Here is a 21,508-nt window from a genome sequence, read left to right on the forward strand (position 1 = left end):
TGAGGATAGGGGAAGGTTCAGTGACAAGAATAGGAAGCAGAAGGTGGAAGAAAAGATGAGGAGCAGCAGGGTGTCTGCCAAATGAAAGGAAAGTGTGAAGGACGGAGAGGAGAATTAAGAGATGAGAATTGGAAAGGTAGGAAAAGAGAAGCAGCGCAATATAGAATATCAAGTCAGAGAACAATAGAAAGATACGTCAGTGTATAACAGGATCAGTGCAGGCAGAGCTGGGAGAACAATTCTAGTTTAGGTATTGTCTGTAGAGATGGGATTTTAGGTGTTTTAAGAAGCTAAAGTATAGAGTGAATGTCTTCCTTCTCAGAAGGTTGCCGAGTTGAGAACAACTTTCATTGGAGCTACTGCTGCAAGTGATATGCCTGCCAGTATGGTATTCTTCTAAGCTAGTTTAGTAGTGATCATGTATCAGACCCTCTTTAATACATGCAAGTCAGATTTGGCCACTTTGACTACTTTTTTTTATTTTCAGGATTATTGTTAGTACGGTGTCCAATGTGAAATCTTAGGGATATTTTGCTGAAAAAAAATCAAAAGAGCATATTGTATGGTTGGGTCATCCTTTGGTTTTGTTGCTAGATGATAGGAGGAGAAATCATTTTAAGGTGTATTAAGCAGTTCCTAAGATTGGCCGTGCCATTTATCATGGAGGTTTCCCCATATACAGTTTTAAACATTATTCCTAAAGCGTATCCGATAATGTTCTGTTAATTATGGTCTTCAGTTGTCAATAGCATTGAAGGCTGCTGACAGGTCCAGCATCACATTTAGAGTAAGTACGGACCAGCAGTGCCTGGTTTGGACAAACCGGGGTGGAATCCGGTTCCCACCTTTATCTTCGTGGCCCTGTTGCCTTCGCCCCAGGTGCTGTATTGATGGTTAGTGGCATGATGCTTTTATACCAAGGGTGGGGAGCTGCAGGAGCTGGGCCCTAGCTGGTGTTGGGATTGCGCATGAGAAGACCACGGTCTGTATGTACAGGGCATCGGCCACTCGTATAAACTCTGCGGTCTGATAGTGGAGGTTGGAACTGTGCAATTTGCTGTCAGTTGTCTATCTTTAAGGATCTTCCAACTCCCAGGCAGACTTCCTTAAAAAACTCAGCCTTACACACCACGAGTTGACCAACTGTTGTCTCCATCTTATTAAATCAAATCATTTGGCTATCCAGACAGTGCATGTGTTTGCTTCAAGATAAACTGCAGGTGTGCAGTCTTTACCTACTGCATGTATGGTATTCACTGTTACTGTACACCTACTGCTCCTAGACTAGTTGGGATTGGTCTTATCGACCTTTGTTCCCACCTGTAATTGTCATGGAAATTGTGTAAAGTGGAAACGGGCACAAAGTTACTGTAGGACTTAGTTTGCTTCGTGGGCTGGGCCCATTTGACGGTGGAGACCTGCCTCCACTCCCCAAAAGAGGAGACCTTCTTTCAAGAGAAGGGACTAGTGTTCTACCCTTCCCTTTGATTTATCACCTTTATCACCTGGTTCCTGACAGACTGGTTGAGCTATTCTTCAGATGGGTAAGAAAATTAATCCTGCTACTGCTGTGCACAAATGCTACCCGTCTGGCCATTTTTAGGTCTGTGTTGTTTTCTCCAAGAAACCAAACATACATGGCAAACTGTGCAACAGATTGTTCATAAAGGCTGTGACAAGCCATCAGGTTGCAAACAGCTCCAACAGTCCTCATCAGCTGCCTGGAATGCCAGGCTTCTGTGAAGCCCACATGTTCCATAGAACTCTTGCTTCCTTAGTGTTCCAAGGTGAACTATTAGCACCCCCATAACAACAAATGCCCACCTTGTAAGTAACATGAGTGTCCCAGACATTGAATAGCATATTACATGGCGTTAAATAAGAACTGAAACAGAATTTACAAAAAAATAATAATAGCTACATCTACCAACCAATTCCCTTGAAACCAACAGAACCCTAGGATGCCTTATCTAAATCTAGAAGGTAGTCTCTGGCTCCATTGGTGCAAGCTTCTTCGAGCAAACTGTTCTTTGCCAGGTGTCAGAGACCCTCTTAGACCAGACCTCCGATCAACATTTGGTGTTGTGGTGCATCTATCTTCAGAATCCCTTATATGACCCCCCCTCACAGAATCCAGAGGTACTATACCCACTCTCTTCACATTCCACCAGTGATATCCGGGCACTCTAATAGCATTCCTACACACTTTATCAAACACCCCTTGTTCATGAAATTCTCATTCCCCTTTCTTGGAGGGACCAGGACTCGTGATGTGTGTGCAATCCCACCTCCCCGCCTCCCCCACATTGAAAAACCTGTAGTTCACATTTCTCTTCTCATCAACTACTTCTGTTAGATGTGGGTTCCCTCTATAGTAGTACTGTTCAACAAACTTAAATCCTGGATTGAGACACCCTGCCCAACACACCTTGGCATCCATATCGGGCAAAAAACAGTGGCAGGTTTTCTGCCCTGCAAACAGCGTAAATCGGATATCTTTGGTAACTCTGGGCGGGGTTGTCTAGCAAAAGCAGAGCATCACCCTTACTGCATTAAGGATGTAATACCTATTCCACAAAGCACATTTGACACACCTACCAGTCACTCCATTCATTTCTTGCACTAGTTCATGGTTTGGGATTGGTACAATGCGTTCTTGAGATGCTTAACCCTGCTAGCCACCAGAACATTTTTAACTTTGGCACCCACAGATTAAACCCCTTTGTCTGCTACTAGCATATCTGGGAAACTTCTCAGGCGCTTACTTTCAAATATTCTGAAATTACCATGGAATTTGATTCTGCAACAAATCTGACTTCCGGCCACTTGGAATAGTAATAGTCTACACCAAAACAAATCTGGAATGGTGATACAAAGTGTTGAACAACCCTGTCAGATCGACCCTAATCCTCCTTCATCAGCCAGAAGCAGTTTGATTAGTTTCAAAGAAGGGGTCAATACCTTAACTCTTCTCACAATTGAAGCGGATGACAAAACTCTTCACCAATTGTTCAATCTCCTTATCTATTTATGGCCACCAGAACACTGTCTTTACCCTTTACTTGAATATTGTGCATCCCATATGTCCCTTGTTGCCATTGGATGCTATGGCCAAAATCAAACTCTCTGGTGGAATTAACTAGTTTAGCCTGACAATCAGTCCATCCTTGTCTGACAGCTTATCTGCCACTTAGGCAAATGACTGGAGTATAAACTTCAGATTCTTTTCCTTAGGCCAACCATTCACCACTTACTAAATAAAGTTCTTTAGTGTTGCATTGTCTCATCTTGAGACCCAGCTCTCTTCCATTCACGTTATGAAAAAGTGCCTACAATTCCAAACTCCACTGCAGCAATTCAACAACTCTTCAATTCATCATCCAATTTTTTCTGAGTTTACCTATGCCAACTGGGAACCTGGGTAAATAAGCCACTGTAATGTTTCTCCCTCCTGCAATGTGTGCATTATAAAATTGGTATTGCAACAATATCATTTCCTTGGTGTACTACCCGTGGTGCTGAGCACCCCAGGATGCACACCAAATGTATTTGCCTTTTTCCCCTACATCATGTGGATTCTAAAGTTGCCCAGGAGTTGTGGGTTTCCCTGGAGGGACCGAGAAAATATCCAAAATATATAGCTATATTATTGGGAAAAATTGGAAAAAAAAGTGCTCCATAAAAAGTCTGTTTTTCTTCCCTAAGAAAAGACATAAACGAAAGGTTTGCTACGCTAAAATCACCTTCTTCCTAGTTTTCCGCACCATGCAGACCTGTATGAAAAATATTTTTTTACCGCAGTTTTGTTATTTTTCTAAGAGGTAGCCCATTTTTCGTAGTTTTTGTGCTTTCAGCCTACTTACTGTTTATTGTTGAGACTGGTGTGAAACCCATGCGTGAAGCCAAAATACTATACATTTTGGAACAGTAAACAGAACTCTGAATTCAGCAAGGGGTCATTTGTGCTGGTCCCTCAAGATTTTCCCAAATAAACTAACTGTTGAAATGAAAAATATTGAAAATGAGTATGAAAAACAGCCATTTGTCACAACATTTTTATCTGTAACTTCTCGCCATGATGGCATATTTACAGAAGCAATATACCATTACTTCCCATAGACCCTTCTGGTCATGAGGTAAATAGGGTGTGTAAGTTTTCCATGTACCCAAGGAACGCTGAGCCAACAACTGTTCTGAACCTTGTAATGATTTTTCATTGTGTACTGAATAATTCAGATGGTAGAATGAACATAAAGAAAGAAAAATGGATTTGAAGGAAACATGTATTTCTGAAATGTGCAACAGATGCTGAGTTTAGGAGCAGTGGTTATTTGTACATCTTTGAATTTATGGGTCCCATGCTAGCATGTGTTTCAGAGTTCACACTGCAAAATGTCTGGTTTCTAGCACACCGGCATACATTTAAAAAGCACAAATGCATAACAATCGAATAGGTAATAACAATTGCTCTACTAGTTGTATTCTCCTGATAAAAGTGGTACCTTACTTGTGTGGCCCAGCCTAGCCCCTACAATGTAATACACAGCAAGACGCGACCTGGAAGCATTATATTGTCCCTAGCAGTATACAGGCTAGGGTGACTTGTGCGGTTCTAATGAGTTTTTTTTATTTATTCAGAAGCCCTTGCAAACCCCTCACTGTACCTAAAACACACATTTTACTTTTTTGTCAGACCTAGTTCTGGAATCAGCGGGAAGACGCACATTTCCTACCACCTAGGGTTTCCCTTAGTCTCCTGATAAAACTGGTCCCTCACTTGTGTGGGCGGTCCCCCCAAAAAACAAACTTTTTCTCTAATGTTAGTAACTGCAGAATGTAGGCCCTAGCTCAGCCCGCACCCCTGTAAGCCTTTTCTCAAAACTAGATGTTCAGGGTGCTTAGGAGGGTGAGACTTGTGTGGCTCTCGCCAGGTTTCGTATTTTTACCCAGAAGCCCTTGCACACATCAAACTTTATCTAAAAGCGTACATTTTCATCTCAATTTTGTGACGGAAAGTTCTGGAATCTGCAGGGAATCATAGATGTATATTTGTAATATCAAATGTTCTACTATTCTGAATTCCAATATGTTTCCCGATAAACATGGCACCTCACTTGTGTGGGTGTGCCTAGAACCGTTGCCAGGAAAGGGCCCAAATTGCAATGTGAAGACATCAATATTTCCTGTATATTTCAGAGATTTGTGTAACATAAATGCAAAGAAAATATGTGATTTTAGGCAAAGTTTGAGGTTTGTAGGGCATTGTGGGTAAGAAGCCATTGTGGTATCCATGCAAGGCACAGCACCCACGACTCCTCTGGGTGTCCAGTTTTTAGAAATGTCTGGATTTGATAGGTTTCCTTGGGTTGCTGTCCAGCCCAGGACCATATACCGCCACTAACCCGATTCCTCCATGTTTCTTTTTGAGGCCTTTTGTGTTTTGCAAGTGTTAGGGTCAGCCACACGTGGTTTACTGTTTTTATTGAGGCAAGTGGGGGAATGCTGAGTAGTAGGAAACTTGTGATTCCCTACAAATTTTGGAACCTTCCTTCACAGGCAAAGTTTGAGTTTTGCAGTTCATTGTGGGTAAGAAAGCATGTTGGCATCCATGTCTACGTTTCAAAATGGCTGTGTTTAGTTGATTTCGCTGGGTAGCAGAGAACTGACGTGCATAATAACAGCCATTCACCATGGCAAGTAGGAGGAACTTTGGATTTACTCCTACTCTGCGACTCCATATGTCAAAACTATGTCCAAAAGAATCAACATTCGCTCATGCTTGCCACAAGGGTGGGGCTCTGTGCCCCACCTGGAGGGTAGAAAGACTGTTGGATTTGCATGGCTGGAGGGTAGGCATTGAAACCCCAACAGTCAGGATAAGGCATGTGGATGGACACCAGGGTAGTCCACTCACACACTATATTGTTTCTAGGGCAGTTAAATATAGCCCTGGTGTCTAGTCGGCTCTATCCCTTCACGGGGAGAGGAGGAAGATAGGTGGTGAACACCACCATCTACACCCTGGGAGGGGGCAGAAAGATCATCGGGCACAAGGTGGGTGGTGGGTGCACAAGCCTGTTTTGAGGGGGGCCGCTCCCACTCCCCCAAAAAAAGTATACCCTAAAAGGAACTGTGGTGTCTAGTGGAGGAGCAGATTCAGGGTGAACGCGTCCATCCAACCCCGGGAAGCAGAAAGACTAATGGTGGAAAAGCACAGGCACATGACTCGGTGGGTGGGTGGGGTTGGTGCGCTCCCCCCCCAAATACTATACGATTAAAAGACCCTGATGTCCGATTTGGAGGTCAATACTGCCACCCACCCCCTGGGGATTCAGAACGTCTAATGGGCCCCAGGGCGGTGGGAGGAGCACAGGCCCATGCCCGGAAAGTCGCTCTTCCTGCGGCAGTCCTATCCTTGGTGCCTTGTGGGTGGATCCCTGCTTGGGAATCGCCCTCCCGAGGCATCCCCCAGTAGAAATGCACTTGGGAGAGATATCATTGGAAAGGTGAGATTATCCCATTTCCAGTGATAGCTCCTGTAGTAATCTATCTTCTATGTTCATTATGGTGCATGCTCCCATTCTGTCATCCCTTTACTATGGTTACAGAATGTTTATGTTGGAATATTCTCTGTGTGCTTTAGTTTGGCAGTTTCCTGTGAGCTGTTGGTACTGATAGTCAATAAAGTATTTCTGATCTACTATTTCAGTGTATTCACAGTTACTTCAAATTGGCGACGAGGACTGACTATTAGTACCATATACCCACGTGTGCTGCGATTTGAATGCCTACTGGAAGTTATTCCGAAATTTTTTCGGAGTTTTTTTTTGCTAATGGGATCTTGGATCTCAGCAATAAGTCAACTCTGAGTTGGTGTGGAAGTCGTAAACTGAAGCAGCGATTTACCAGGAACAGAGTAAAGAGATATTAGCTCTTAAAAGTAACTTATAAATTGGTCGTGAATGAGGAAAAAAGAAGTTACTGTCTGGAGGATTGATTAGACTTGGCGTTTTAACAGTCAAATTTGCAGGGTTACAAATATCTGCTTGGAAGGCTTTCTGCATTTTAAAGATCGACCTACAACTGCTGCTGTGAGTTATTTGTGTGAACGAATTTAACTCACTGTTGTTTGGCGTGTGTGCTAACGGTCTTCACAGGAGTTCGATGGTTTCTAGCGACGTTCACTCCTCCGCAGATAAAGTTTGACTGATGACATCTTGGAATCCTCACTCCACTTGGCGATTGCCGGAATCGTGAGAAGAACTGTGACTGTCTACGCACACGCTGACTTTCTGGAACGTCTTATGTGTAGTGAGAGGATTGTGCGTGTTAGTCCGCTTTTGATGTCCATTACAAGGAAGTTATCACGGTCGGCGTTTCAAGTCCGAGCGCATTGTGAGACAGTGATCGTCGGCTGTTTCTAGGCAGTGAAATTCGTTTCTCTTCATATTCACGGCAGTGAAGTCTTGGATCTCCTGTACTCGGGACAAGGGCATTCACAATGTTGTGTATGTGAAAGTCCGGTGTTTTTTTTCTTATAATGACAGTAAGGTTTTCAGAGTGGATGGGAAAGTTTTAATTTTTTTTTCCTTTTTCATCGTAACAGAAGACTGTAACAGTGAGGTGAAAACTTTGAACGGCATTGTTTTCTTCTTACTCTTGCAATATTTATAATAGGTGGGGGACAATGTGCAAATGTGATTAGTTCAAGCATGGATTTCAAAACTCAAATCAATCAAATGCAGTGAAGGTGTTTAGTCTTCTCATATTCGTTTACGTTTAAAAGCACATATTATTTAAATATCATTTGAGTTTTTAATAGTTATTAGTAACATGCAGAATGTTCAAGCACCTCCTCCCTTTTTACAGCTCCCAGGGGATCCACCTGTGGTTTGGAAAGTATGGTTTTGTGCATTTGAAAAGTATTTGGGTGCAATTGGAGGTAGTAGATTTAGTGCACAAAGGAAAAAGTTTATTTTAGAACATAATTTGGGATTTGAAGGACAAGCTGTTCTGGAACATCTTCCTCCCATTGTGGTGGGGGAGGGGGAGGATGAGTTAGATGAATTCCAAAAAGTTGTTCTTAGTCTACAAAAACAATTTGATGTTGAGAAAAGTTTGGTGGTGGCGAGACATAGATTTTTTACCAGAGAGCAGGAGAATGAAGAGAGTATAGTTGCTTATGTGGCTGGATTGCGTATACTTGCATCGGAGTGCGAGTTCGAACAGTTCACATCTCAACTAATTTGAGATCAGATAGTCGTTCATACCAATAATGGGAAGGTACAAGAGAAATTACTTACTCTTAAGAATCCTTCATTGGATGAAACAATATCTATAGTTAAAAGTATTGAGCTTTCCCAAAAATCGAAGAGGGAATTAAGACCAGAGAGAAGTTTGATCAATATTGTGAGTGAAACTGAAGAGAAAAATGTGAAAGCTCAAACTCAAATTAAGCCACAAACTGAAGCAAAGGGTTAAAAATTTGTATCCAACAAATCTGGAAAAAAGAATTTTGTATCAAAGAATTCGTGCAAAAAGTCTGGGTTTGCAGCTCATTTTTCAAATGTTTGTCCAGCAAAAAATGCCACTTGTCTTAAGTGTGGGAAACAAGGGCATTTTGCTTGAGTGTGTAATTACAAGAGTAATCATATATATATATATATATATATATCCTGTACACCGTTTGTCTCCTCACGCGCTCGTGCAACACAGCAAGCAGACTCCGGACACGGACCTCGAGGTGTAAAAGTTTTATTCGGCAGAAAGAGTCACCGACGTTTCGGCTCAGCGGAGCCTTGATCACATGACAGCGTTTACTTCCTTAGGTACACCTTTTAAAGTGATAGCAAGTGATTAAACTAAAGTCACCTGTGCAAACTTCGCAATGAACATGGAAGAGATACTTTGCATTGCATACAACATCTATATTGCATCAATCTGTTTCTTAAATAAATGTAAAATACATTGAAACCATCTCATATTAACAGGATAAAATCTAGATTACATTAAATTGAATGACTATGAAAAAAGACATAAAAAGGGAAAGAGCGTTATTATTGTAAAATACACATCTTAACTAATCCCCCCCGTCTAAAAAGCCCTATTTACAAGTAAATGTATACACCAATGATGACCCCCTAATCATAACATATGTATATTTATAGACATGATCTTCAATTTCCCTACCGGTTTCAGGTATCTCGGTGAAATAGTTCAATTACCATAAAGTGCTAAGTGCTTTGTTTTAAAGTGCAAACTGTGCATTATAAAGTGCATCAATATGTGCAAATATAGCATAGTGCAAATACGCAAACTACAAAAAACCAAGTTCCTGATTCGGTTCATTTATATACAGTATATGATTAGGTATAATACACTCTCTCAAAAAAAAAGAGAGAGAAGGGGTTACATTTTTACCCCTACTATATTCCTTGTAAACTGGTTTGAAAGGGCTTCCAATGTATTACGTGTAAGATATTATTTACCAACAGTCAAACAATTCCATATATATATCCTGTGTGAATGCAACTAGTTTCCCATGTTTCATTCGAAAAGGAGTTTTTTTAGTGCTAGAAAGAGTTAAGAAAAAATTAAAAAAGACAGGCAAACAAGAAGCCCGAAACCCAAAACCCTAGCCTATCAAAAATTACAAATACATAAACAACCTAATGGGTGAGAACCTACAACTTCATTACATTTCAATGGTTCTTAACCTGGTTGCAAAAAAACCGTGCACAGTGAAAAATAATAATAAATGACTAACATTATGTTCAATTAGCAGCAATAATTTCTTCAATAATAATTCTTGAGGACTGTGACCGCTCGCAGCCCCCACGGGATCCGTCCCAGTTCTCTCCCAGCCGGGTGAGGCCCTGGACAACATCCACGTGGGGGAGAGCCCACAGTCCTAATATCATCAGTTATCTAGAGTAAGCATGTGTGAAGATCTTCAGTCACATTTAACCCCTGAGGCACCTTAGTGTTAAGCAGGAGGATGTATTTGGTTTCAAGTTTTCTAAGCTTGGTTTCCCTGTCTCCGCCTCTTTTAGTATTGATGACAGAGTCAATCACCCAGTATTTTAAACCACTATTATTGCTTTGGTGGTGGTCCTTAAAATGGCGCGCAACAGGGTACGTACTGTCCATATTCGTAATTGCTCGCAAATGTTGCAAGATGCGTTTATGGACAGCATTCCTGGTGCTGCCCACATACTGCAGGCCACAGGGACAGCGCAAGACATATACAGCGTATTCTGTCTTGCACGTTAACACTTGATTTATCACATGTTCCTTTCCTGTGAATCCATCCCTATAGGTTTTTGTGTTCTCACCATGGGTACACGCTTTACAGATTTTACAGTTGTAGAACCCCTTATTTCTTTGCCACCACTCCGTTTTCGTAAAGGGATCTGGGTTGGTTTGAACTATATGGTCCCTTAAAGAGGGGGCTTTGCTGTAAGTTAAAGAGATTGTCTTTGGTAAGCTCTCACCTATGACATTATCTCTCAGCACAATGGGCCAATGTTTATTCACTATTTTCTTGATTTGTTGATGTTGTTTAGTGAATCCTGTAATTAATCTGAAGCATTCAGGCTCAACTGTAGTTAACTTAGTTTTGGCCTGACTAGACAGCTCTCTATCCGCTTTTCTAATTAGGAGCTCCTCTCTCCCCATTAGTATGGATTTCTGTATAGCCCTGTCTATCACTTTTGCGGAGTATCCTCTTTCCAGGAATCTCTCCCTGCTTTCCTTTTGTGCCTGTTCAAGTTCCACTGGGTTGCTACATATGCGTCTTAGCCGCAGCATTTCCCCGTATGGGATACTAGAGATGAGGTGAATTGGGTGCGCGCTAGCAGCATGTAAAATGCTGTTGCCCGCAGTCTTTTTTCTGTGTACCCTAGATTCCAAATGACACCCATTGACGTAGAGCTCAGCATCTAAGAAAGTAATTGCTTCCTGACTGAGTGTTGCAGTGAATCTAAGATTTAGGGGATTGTCATTAATATCCTCAATGAATTTGAGGGCCTCTTCCTGGCTCCCTCTCCAAATGACGAACAAGTCGTCAATGACCAGAGAGAAGTTTGATCAATATTGTGAGTGAAACTGAAGAGAAAAATGTGAAAGCTCAAACTCAAATTAAGCCACAAACTGAAGCAAAGGGTTAAAAATTTGTATCCAACAAATCTGGAAAAAAGAATTTTGTATCAAAGAATTCGTGCAAAAAGTCTGGGTTTGCAGCTCATTTTTCAAATGTTTGTCCAGCAAAAAATGCCACTTGTCTTAAGTGTGGGAAACAAGGGCATTTTGCTTGAGTGTGTAATTACAAGAGTAATCATATATATATATATATATATATATATATATATATATATATATATATATATATATGTAATGTAGGTATGGTTTGTGATGAGCAAAGTGAGAGTGAGTCGGAAGTTGTAAGTTCTTTAACAGATTTAGTAGTTGTAGTAAAAGATGAATCAGAAGACTGTATTGATTCAATAGTAGAAATTTTGGTAGACAATAAACCACTTGATTTGTTAGCTGATTCAGGGGCACGCATTACAATGATAACAGATGAGTTGTTTGAGAAAAATTGGGAAAATAAACCACTCGATCCACCAGACAGAAGTCCAGTTTCATATGAGGGTAGAAGAATTGAGTTATATGGGGTGTTTGAAACTTCGTTGGTTTTTAAAAATAAACTCATTCAAGGTAAGGTGTATGTAGCGAGGAAAGGCCTCAATATATTAGGGTGGTATCACCAAGGGTTGTTTGAAATGACATTAAGACCAGGTGCTAAAGAGCAGGTTTCCATTGTGGAAGATTTAATGATTGAGGATTCATCTGTATCATTGTTTATGAAATTTCCCAAGGTTTTTGGGAATCAATTAGGATGTGTTTCGGGTTTTAAACATTTGATTAAAGTAAAGGAGAGTGCGGTCCCAGTTAAGCATAAATTGCGTAATGTTCCATTTAGTGTGAGGGAAGATTTAGCGTCGGAACTTAAGAAAATGTGTGTATGAGGGGTAATTGAACCGATTGAATCTTCTCTTTGGTTGTCTCCCTTGGTGGTAAGACGCAAACAGAATGGCAGTCTTAGGGTTTGCATTGATCTTCGCAGTGTTAATGATGAAATTTGGGTGGATTCACATCCTCTTACAAGGATTGATGATATATTATCAAAGTTTGCTGGGGCAAAGGTTTTCTCTAAAATCGACTTAGCCTCGGCATATCACCAAATTCAATTAGATCCGTCATGCAAACATGTTACTGCTTTTGTCTCACCGATTGGCACATTTCAATTTAGAAGGATGCCGTTTGGCTTAGCTTCGGCGGCGTCCGTTTTTCAACGGGTAATGGAGAAGGTTTTGGATGGTGTTGACAATACAGTGGTTTACCAAGATGACATTTTAGTAGCAGGTGACAATGAAGAAATACACAATAGTAATTTGTCAGCTGTCTTGACGAGGTTAGAGCAGAATGGTATTGTGGCGAACAAACAAAAATGTACTTTTGGGGTACAGTCTATTGAATATCTGGGGCATCAGATTTCAGGTGAAGGTATTATACCTAGGGAAGGTTTGGTTCAAGCAATTGTGGATGCTCCTAGTCCCACTAAGGATATGGTTTCATCATTTTTAGGAATTTGTGAATTCTATTCTAAATTCATTCAGAATTTTTCAATGAAGACTGTAAATATGAGACAATTACTCAAGAAAAGAGCAATTTTCAGATGGAATGATATTTGTGAAAAAGAGTTTATTGATTTAAAAAAAGATTTGGGATCATGTAAAATGCTCACACCTTTTGATCCTGATCTAAAATGTACGGTATCAGTTGATGCGAGTATGTATGGATTGGGAGGAATGATTACTCAGTTTAAGATGGGGAAGGAACAAACGGTGGGTTTTGCATCAAGGGCTCTACGTCCAAGTGAAAAGAACTACTCTGTTATAGAGCGTGAATTGCTTGCATGTTGCTGGGCCATTGAAAGATCTAAGTGTTTTTTGTGGGGGAGAAGTTTTGACCTATTGATTGATCATAAGCCTCTGATTCCTATTCTGCAAGGGAAAGTGATAAAGGAATACACACCACAAATTGCGAGGGTCAGTGCAAAATTATTACAATATAGTTTTAAGGTGGCGCATATTTCTGGTGGCAAGAACACGCGGGCAGATTTTTTATCTAGATTTCCTATTCCTATTTCTGCTCATGAGTTAAATAAAGACATGAATGAGGACTGTCTTATTGCAGCTATTGATGCTTGTTCGGTAGGATGTTTTACAGAACATGAATGGTTTTCAGCCATTGAAGTAGACTCTACTCTTAAACAAGTTAAAAATTATACAGTCGAGGGTTGGCCCAAACAGAAACACCTAGATAAAGACTTACATCCGTTTTCTAAGATTGCTGATGAACTTACTGTGGAGGAAGGTGGTATGGTTATGAGAGGTGATAAGTTTGTTCCACCTAAGAAGTTGAGAGATTGCATAATCAGATTTGGACATGAGGGACATTTGGGCCAGACTAACACCAAGAAGAGGATTACATTTTTTTACTGATGGCCATCTATGGATCGGCACATTATTGCTATAGTTGAAGACTGTTTGACTTGTAATGCCAGTGATAAGGTGGTAAAAATTGTGTCTCCCCTACACAAGAGGTTCCTAGGCCAGATGGTCCATGGTTAAAATTGGCGGTAGATTTTGTGGGACCATTCAACATTTTGCAGAGTAAGTGTAAATGTGCACACAACTGTGATGTGCAAATAAACAAGTCTTTAGGAAATATTTTTCTCTTTAAACCTTGCGCATCATTGTGACTCACTCACTAGTGCAGCAAAACTGAGAACATATATATATATATATATATATATACACATATATATATATATATATATATATATATATATATATATATATATATATATATATATATATATATATATATATATATATATTCACTGAAAAAACCATAGGTTATAGACCATATATAGTTAGGGCATAGCATTTAAAAAACCTTATTTTACTCACACAAAACCATTGAAATTCCATATATAGTTAGTTGCACTAACTATATATCGCGCACCCGCAATCCACTGCTGATGATGTCACATATTACATCATTCATGACATGGTCAGTGACATCACTGATGACATCACTGATGACATCTCAAATGACATCACTGATGACATCACTGATGACAACATCCAGTGTCTGTATGTTTCTGTAAACTTTAAATATGTCTTACATATTGAAGAATGAGTGGATGAATAAGTGTCTGGATGAAGGATTTAGTAGGTGCATGACTGACTGTATGAGTGAGTGATTAAATGTGTCTCACTGAGTGCATGGGTTAGTGACTAAACTGTCTTAATTTGTGCATCATTATTTCTATTGTTCTGTAAACTGCTGCATGTGTTGATCAGTAGCTATATGAGTAACTATATGGGTTATTGATTGGTTGCCCAATTATTTGTATGGGAGACTGAGTGTGTGTGTGGCTGGCTGGGAGGTGTGTGACTGTGCAGATCAATGTGTACTTGTATCAATGATTGTATAAGAGAGTAAGTATGTGTTGGTATATGTTTGAAAATGTTATGTTCTCTATGTTTAACTGTATAGATTAGAAAATGGAAGTGTGATTGATTCTTTACAGGACTGACTAGGTGTGTAAGTAACTCCATGGGTGAGTGGCAGAGTGTGATTGTCTGTATAGGTGTATGAGTGCATATGATAGTGTTGTAAAGATGAGTCATTGTATGTATGAATGATTGTATGTGTGAATGAGTGAATGTGTGTGTAGAAGTAGGAATCAGTGAGTGCGTATGTAGTAACTAGTATTGGTGTGTCAATGGTTTCAAAAATTATACTCTGTATTTAACACTGGGTGTAACAGAGGTTATATTAAAGTGTGAGGAGATGCATTTTATTGTCACATGAATGATATCAAAAGTGATGTGATCATTGATGTCAAATGAGATGTCATCAGTGATGTCATCAGTGATGTCATTTGAGATGTCATCAGTGATGTCACTGACCATGTTATGAATGATGTAATATGTGACATCATCAGCAGTGGATTGCGGGTGCGCAATATATAGTTAGTGCAACTAACTATATATGGAATTTCAATGGTTTTGTGAGAGTAAAATAAGGTTTTTTAAATGCTAAGCCCTAACTATATATGGTCTATTACCTATGGTTTTTTCAGTGAATTTTCAAGGTTTTTTAAATGCTAATTCCTAACTATATATGGTCTCTAACCTATGGTTTTTTCAGTGAATTTCAATGGTTTTTTAATAGCAAATATCATAAGCTGTCGAATGTCAAGTACGTGGTAAGTAAAAACATTTTCGTGTTTATGCACACTGATCTGCTTTGAATGCTGCCCCCCCCTCCCCCTCATTTCTATTAGGAGTACTCTCTCTTTGCAGATAGTGAAGGGTAGTTAACGCAGGCCTTTGCCCCCGTTGTAATCCGTCGTGCCTGCTTCTCTCTCCATTTGATTGATTGTTATCCAAGCATTTACTGTTTTAGAATTGGTTCTCTTTGGTTCATTCTCTATTTACAAACAAGCACAGAGTCGCAATACTCTGTTTAGTCTTTGCAGATAGCGAAAAATCGTGTAAAAAAACAAAAGGAATCGAGCAAAATCAGTAGGCCACTAATGGGATCTCTTTTTGACCTCGCTAAAATAGAAACATTAGGAACAACCCCTCATGACAAACACGAAACTATTGAGATGAACTGAACTCCACACCATGATGGCTGCAATACAGCTCGGCTCCGCCACCCACCCCGCCCAAAATAACGATAAACTCTATGCAAATATTACAAATATATACAACACACCAGCAAAGTAACAGGGTAAAACATTTTATTAAACAACTATTTACATAACTATTTTATACTTTTTGTTGCCCGATCCGGCTAGCTCAATCGATCGAGCATGAAACTCATGCACTCTGATGGTTCAAAGTTTTGAGGAGTGCTTGTAACACTGTCTGAAGCCTATTTGCACTTGCTTCAGCTTCACTATTGTCAAAGTAAACTGGGGACTGTTTGAGGACGTGACTGCATTTGTGAACAATGTAATGCGGTGCCACCCTGAACCGCTTGACGGAGGCCCCCGAGGGACGGTGTGATGGCGCGGACTCGGAGGGGGCGCTTGGCTCCGGCTTCCTCCCCAAGTCGTGTTCTCCTGGTGTAGCCTGAGATCGCCCCCGACATAGGTGGCCGGCTCCCGGGATCAAGCGGAACTTTTTGCCTTTTGGTAACTCTTCCATTCTTGACCTTGTCCCACAATCCGTTTCACCTAAAGACACGCTGTAGTGGGGCGCCCCTTTACCATTTCAGTTGCCATTCCGCCCGCTTTTGCTACACTGTGCCTCTTCCGCTATTCAGCTGTTTACCGCCCGCTCTTTCGACTACAGCGTCTCGCTCACCATGTAGTTGAGTTGCTCCCGCTCTTGCGGTGCAGCGATAGCCGGCTGCCACAGTACTCTCAAAATGGCGGCCGGCGTGGTCCACTAAAATTGCCCTGCGACACCTTGGAACTCGGACGCTTGTCTGCTAGAGACTGGGCTCCATTCTCGAAAGCGTCCCCTCAGCCTTGAAGATTCTACAAAAGTCTTGGGGGCCCCCGACTCCCGCAGGCTTCTGGTGGAGAGCGGCTAGCATTATTGCTCGTCAAATGGCCACGACGGAGCTACGAAATGGTGGTGCTCTCATGCTAACGCCAGCTTCAGTCTGAAACATCCAGAAACACTGTAGACTACCAATTCAATCAGTTCCGGTAGCGCCCCAACGTGACCCGGTAGAGAAGAACTAGCCCTCCCCTCTTTCACTGATGGTTCTTGTTGCCTGTCCCTTCTGTTGTCATTTAACAGAACTATTTAGCCTGCTGAAAGGGGTTGTGTTCCGACCGCTGGTTGGTGGAGACATTTTGACTATATTCTAGACCTGCGTTGTCGCGTAATGCGTCATATGACGCGCCGCGTTAGCGCATCCGGAAGTGATCCGGGGCGCGACGCGCAGCGCGTAACGTAAGCATAACAGGTCATATGACTTGTTAATAAAACTTTTCATTGGTTCATTTTACTTTTCTTATTCTAATGATGCTTTCGAACATTATTTTTTCTTAAATATATGTTATAATGTTCCAGGCTAATGTATTTTCCCGGAAAATTTACAACTGTCCTGCAAGTAAAATATATTCCTTTTTCGAGAAAAAGGGCGTTTCTTCGTCCCATGACGGAGCCGTTGAGCAAAAGAGGGTCGGCCTGCTGTCTTAGTCGCCGATACGCCTGAATATCAGATTCTTATCGATCACTTTATGTTGCAGGAGTAGAAAACACAACAGCCCTTGACCATTTATCTTTACTGCGTTCCTGCGTATTATACCTTTTACCCTTCATGTAATTGGACTGCTTTATTTCACTTGCCTTTTACTGATTCGAAAACAGTGACTATTATTAAAAACTTTACCAATGTATATACTACTACCATGTTTTCTTTTAAAAACCTTTATTGTGAAAATGTCATTATACAAATACGGGCCTATAACCACGTGGGCCGGCCACGGAGCAATCTGTAATCGTATATGATGAGTAGACATTTACACTGTAGAGGAACGTAACGGGCGGGCCATTAGGTTGCAAGAACTAAAGTGTCTAACAGTTGCGGAATCGGTGGACGTACATTTTATAATTAAAATACGACAGGGCCACTTACAATAAAATTATCTAGATATACATTTGCGGGCAAGTACCATGGGTGACGTTAATTCGAACTTTCAATAGTACAGTAATCAATAACACATCAGAACTTAATATCAAGAGGGATATCGAAATATTCAATCTATTCTCGTCCCCGCCCGCCATGTGCTTCAAAACTGCATACGTATCTCGTGATATCAAGGTTGTGCAACCAGTACACAACAAGGAGTTACGAGTCCCATTTATTCCGGCGCCATTTTGGGCGAGGACGGGCAGGTCCAGGATATAGTCAAAATGTCTCTACCAACCATCGACTATGATGATGTTCATATGCTGTATTTATTAGAGTAACACTCATCTGTCCACATGAAATGAATTTGCTACAATCTAAACATGTCATTTTAATCTTTCCAAAGTTCTTCTAAATATTTGGGACCGTTTCCCTTGCCTCTGATGCTGTCAGTGCCACTTCTTTGATGAATGTACTGGCAGGTCGGGGGTTCTCCTCCAAATCTCTCTTTTATGCAGCACTATAATTAATCGGTGCCACCTCTCCATATGACGATGCATGGTATAGTTACCATAACTATATTTTTTTTCGGTTCCTCTGGAGAGTACATCGTGGCAGATGAAGCGTGTAACGTACCGGGCATTTACCTTTTTTTGCATGTAGAGGAAAGGAAAAAAAATTCGAGCGTCCGAGTTCTAAGGTGTCCCAGGGCCATTTTAGTGAACCAGGCCCAAATCCAAAGAACAGGCCGCCATTTTGAGAGTCCTCTTGCAGCCGCCTGTCGCTGTAGCATCAAGAGCGGCCGAAACTCAGCTGAATGGCAACTGAAACGGTAAAGGGGCGCCCCACTACAGCAGACGAGCCTCCACCTAGGAAGGCCCGTTCACGCCGCCTCCCCCCCCCCCTTCGGGCACCCCACGCCGTTATTCGGAGCAGGATTGTAGGATGGCCACACCAGTACGGCAACTTGCTAGACACCACCTCGGTGCCTACCGAATCTCAGCGCCTTGTGGTGTCTTCTATTCAGAAAACATTGTTGTGCTGCCTTCGACCTATTCGCCGCAAGTGCGCACGCAACTCAGCTGCATAGCTTGCTAGACACCACCTCGGTGCTAACCGAATCTCAGCGCCTTGTGGTGTCTTCTATTCCAAAAATATTGTTGCGCTGCCTTTGGCCCCATTCGCACATCGGTCCGCTACTGACGCCATCTCACAGGCCAACGGGGCGCCCCACGCCGACTTTCAGCATTGTAGGATGGCCACACCAGTGCGACAACTTACTAGACACCACCTCGGTGCCATCCGGATCTTGGCATCTCAGCGCCTTGTGGTGTCTTCTATTCAGAAAATATTGTTGCGCTGCCTTTGGCCCCATTCGCACATCGGTCCGCTACTGACGCCATCTCACAGGCCAACGGGGCGCCCCATGCCGACTTTCAGCATTGTAGGATGGCCACACCAGTGCAACTTACTAGACGCCACCTCGGTGCCATCCGGATCTTGGCATCTCAGCGCCTTGTGGTGTCTTCTATTCAGAAAATATTGTTGCGCTGCCTTTGGCCCCATTCGCACATCGGTCCGCTACTGCCGCAATCTCACAGGCCAACGGGGCGCCCCACGCCGACTTTCAGCATTGTAGGATGGCCACACCAGTGCAACTTACTAGACACCACCTCGGTGCCATCCGGATCTTGGCATCTCAGCGCCTTGTGGTGTCTTCTATTCAGAAAATATTGTTGCGCTGCCTTTGGCCCCATTCGCACATCGGTCCGCTACTGCCGCCATCTCACAGGCCAACGGGGCGCCCCACGCCGACTTTCAGCATTGTAGGATGGCCACACTAGTGCGACAAGTTGCTGGACACCACCTCGGTGCCATCCGGATCTTGGCGCGTTGTGCTGCCTTCGGCCTATTCGCACATCGGTCCGCTACTGACGCCGCCTCACGTGCCAACGGATTTTCTACGCTTTTTATACCCTATGCCGCATAACAGGTCATGTGACTTGTTTATAAAACTTTTCATTGGTTCATTTTACTTTTGGTTTCCTAATGATGGAAGGTTTGATCATATGACCTAAAAATAACACTTTTCATTGGATGAAAACTATTTTTTTTTCCCAAACGATGAAAGCCCCACCTTGTTTCTGGATGTTTCAGACTGAAGCTGGCGTCAGCATGAAAGCACCACCATCTCGTGGCTCCGTCGTGGTCATTCCGCGAGCAATCATGGCAGCCGCTCCCCACCGGAAGCCTACAGGAGTCGGGGGCCCCCAAGACTTTTGTAGAATCCTCAAGGCGGAGGGGACGCTTTCGAGAATGGGGTCCAAGACCTAGCAGACAAGCATCCGATTTCCAAGGTGTCCCAGGGCCATTTCAGTGGACCAGGCCCAAAAAGGAAAGAGCCTGGCGCCATTTTGAGAGTCCTGTGACAGCCGCCTATCGCTGCACCGCAAGAGTGGGCGCAACTCAGCTGAATTGCGGATTTTGACACAGTGGACCAAAAGCGGACGGAATGGCAACTGAAACGGTAAAGGGGCGCCCCACTACAGCAGACGAGGCTCCACCTGGGGAGGCCCGTTCACGCCGCCTCCCCCCCCCCCCCCCGGGGCGCCCCACGCCGTTATTCGGAGGGCGGCAACTTACTGGACTGTCAGAGTCTCTTTGGTTTTAACCAGATATGGATGTTGCTGCAGCAGCTTCTTTTTTCATGTTTTCTTGTGAGGCCTGCAGTTCCCCCAGTGTAAATCCCCAGCCTTTTGCGGGAGGGCCCCACCAGGCCCAGTGGCCTCATTGGGGGTAGGGGTTTGCTGCTGTGTGAGCCAGAGGGCCTTACCGGCTCCGTAGGTGTTGCTTCCTTGTTTTCCCATGCCCAATCTGTGGGAGCTCCTCTGCTAAAATTCTCAGAGCAGGATATGTGTAGGGCATTCTAAGTCTACATCGGGCACATAGACTCTTCTGGGAGTTAGTGCATTTCTCCATCAAGCTAGAATGTAAGTGAATGAATAGTAAGCAATATATAAATGTAAGTGATTGTTGTTATTATTATTATTGCTACTATTATCATCATTAGTATTATTTATATTGAGAAGTCATAGTAGGCAACATAAGCTATCTCTCAAAGTCAGTTGTAGGTGAGCGTTCCCTGCAGGACGGATGGGCTTTAATATTTCATATGGGGTAGAGAATTCCCTTTTCACATGGCCAAACAAGCAAAAATAAGGGAACTGTGTAAATGAAAAACAGTAGAACCTGTTAGACTAATTTATTTGTTTTGCCTTTGTGTGTAATTTTGACAGGTACTTTAAAGTGGAAGCTGTTAGAGGGTATTGATCATGGTTTATATGGATGCCTGACATGAAAGAGTGAAATATTAATATATTCGGTTTCTGCTCTGTTTTTCTAGGTGCAGACAAATATTCTTTTGACCGCAGTAATGGATAACTGGATGGTGTCCCAGGATGTTCAGTCTTTGGAAGTGGGGTCACCAGAGGTAACTACATTGTTGTATGGTGTCAATTAAGAGAAATATTTTGTTTCAATGCTGTTGTTTCTTGACTTTCAGTGAAGTTTAGTTTCTCATAGGGGAATAGTATGTGTGTTTCTTTATTTAAGCCAAGTGTATGTTTTCATAAGGTTCTTTGACGTAGTTGAAAAGAACAAAAGATCCCTCTAGTGCTCCTGTAAATACAGGTTACTTCCAGTAACCTGTATTTCACCAAGAGAAAGACATCCTGCAGTCAAACTAAAAGAAAACCAACTGCTCTAGGTGTGC

The 21,508-nt window shown here is 42.2% G+C and overlaps 1 protein-coding gene across 2 annotated transcripts in view; it reads left to right on the top strand.

Annotated features, from left to right (window-relative positions):
• Nucleotides 1–21,508, top strand: part of FAM135A (family with sequence similarity 135 member A) — a 938,545-nt gene that overhangs the window by 169,538 nt on the left and 747,499 nt on the right. For both annotated transcript variants that reach the window (XM_078648016.1, XM_078648017.1), the window contains exon 2: nucleotides 21,140–21,226. The gene's annotated coding sequence lies outside the window, so the exon portion shown is untranslated. The remainder of the gene's footprint in view (nucleotides 1–21,139; nucleotides 21,227–21,508) is intronic.

This window comes from Lissotriton helveticus, chromosome 6, assembly GCF_964261635.1.
Source record: "Lissotriton helveticus chromosome 6, aLisHel1.1, whole genome shotgun sequence".
In the NCBI taxonomy this organism is placed as follows: domain Eukaryota; kingdom Metazoa; phylum Chordata; class Amphibia; order Caudata; family Salamandridae; genus Lissotriton; species Lissotriton helveticus.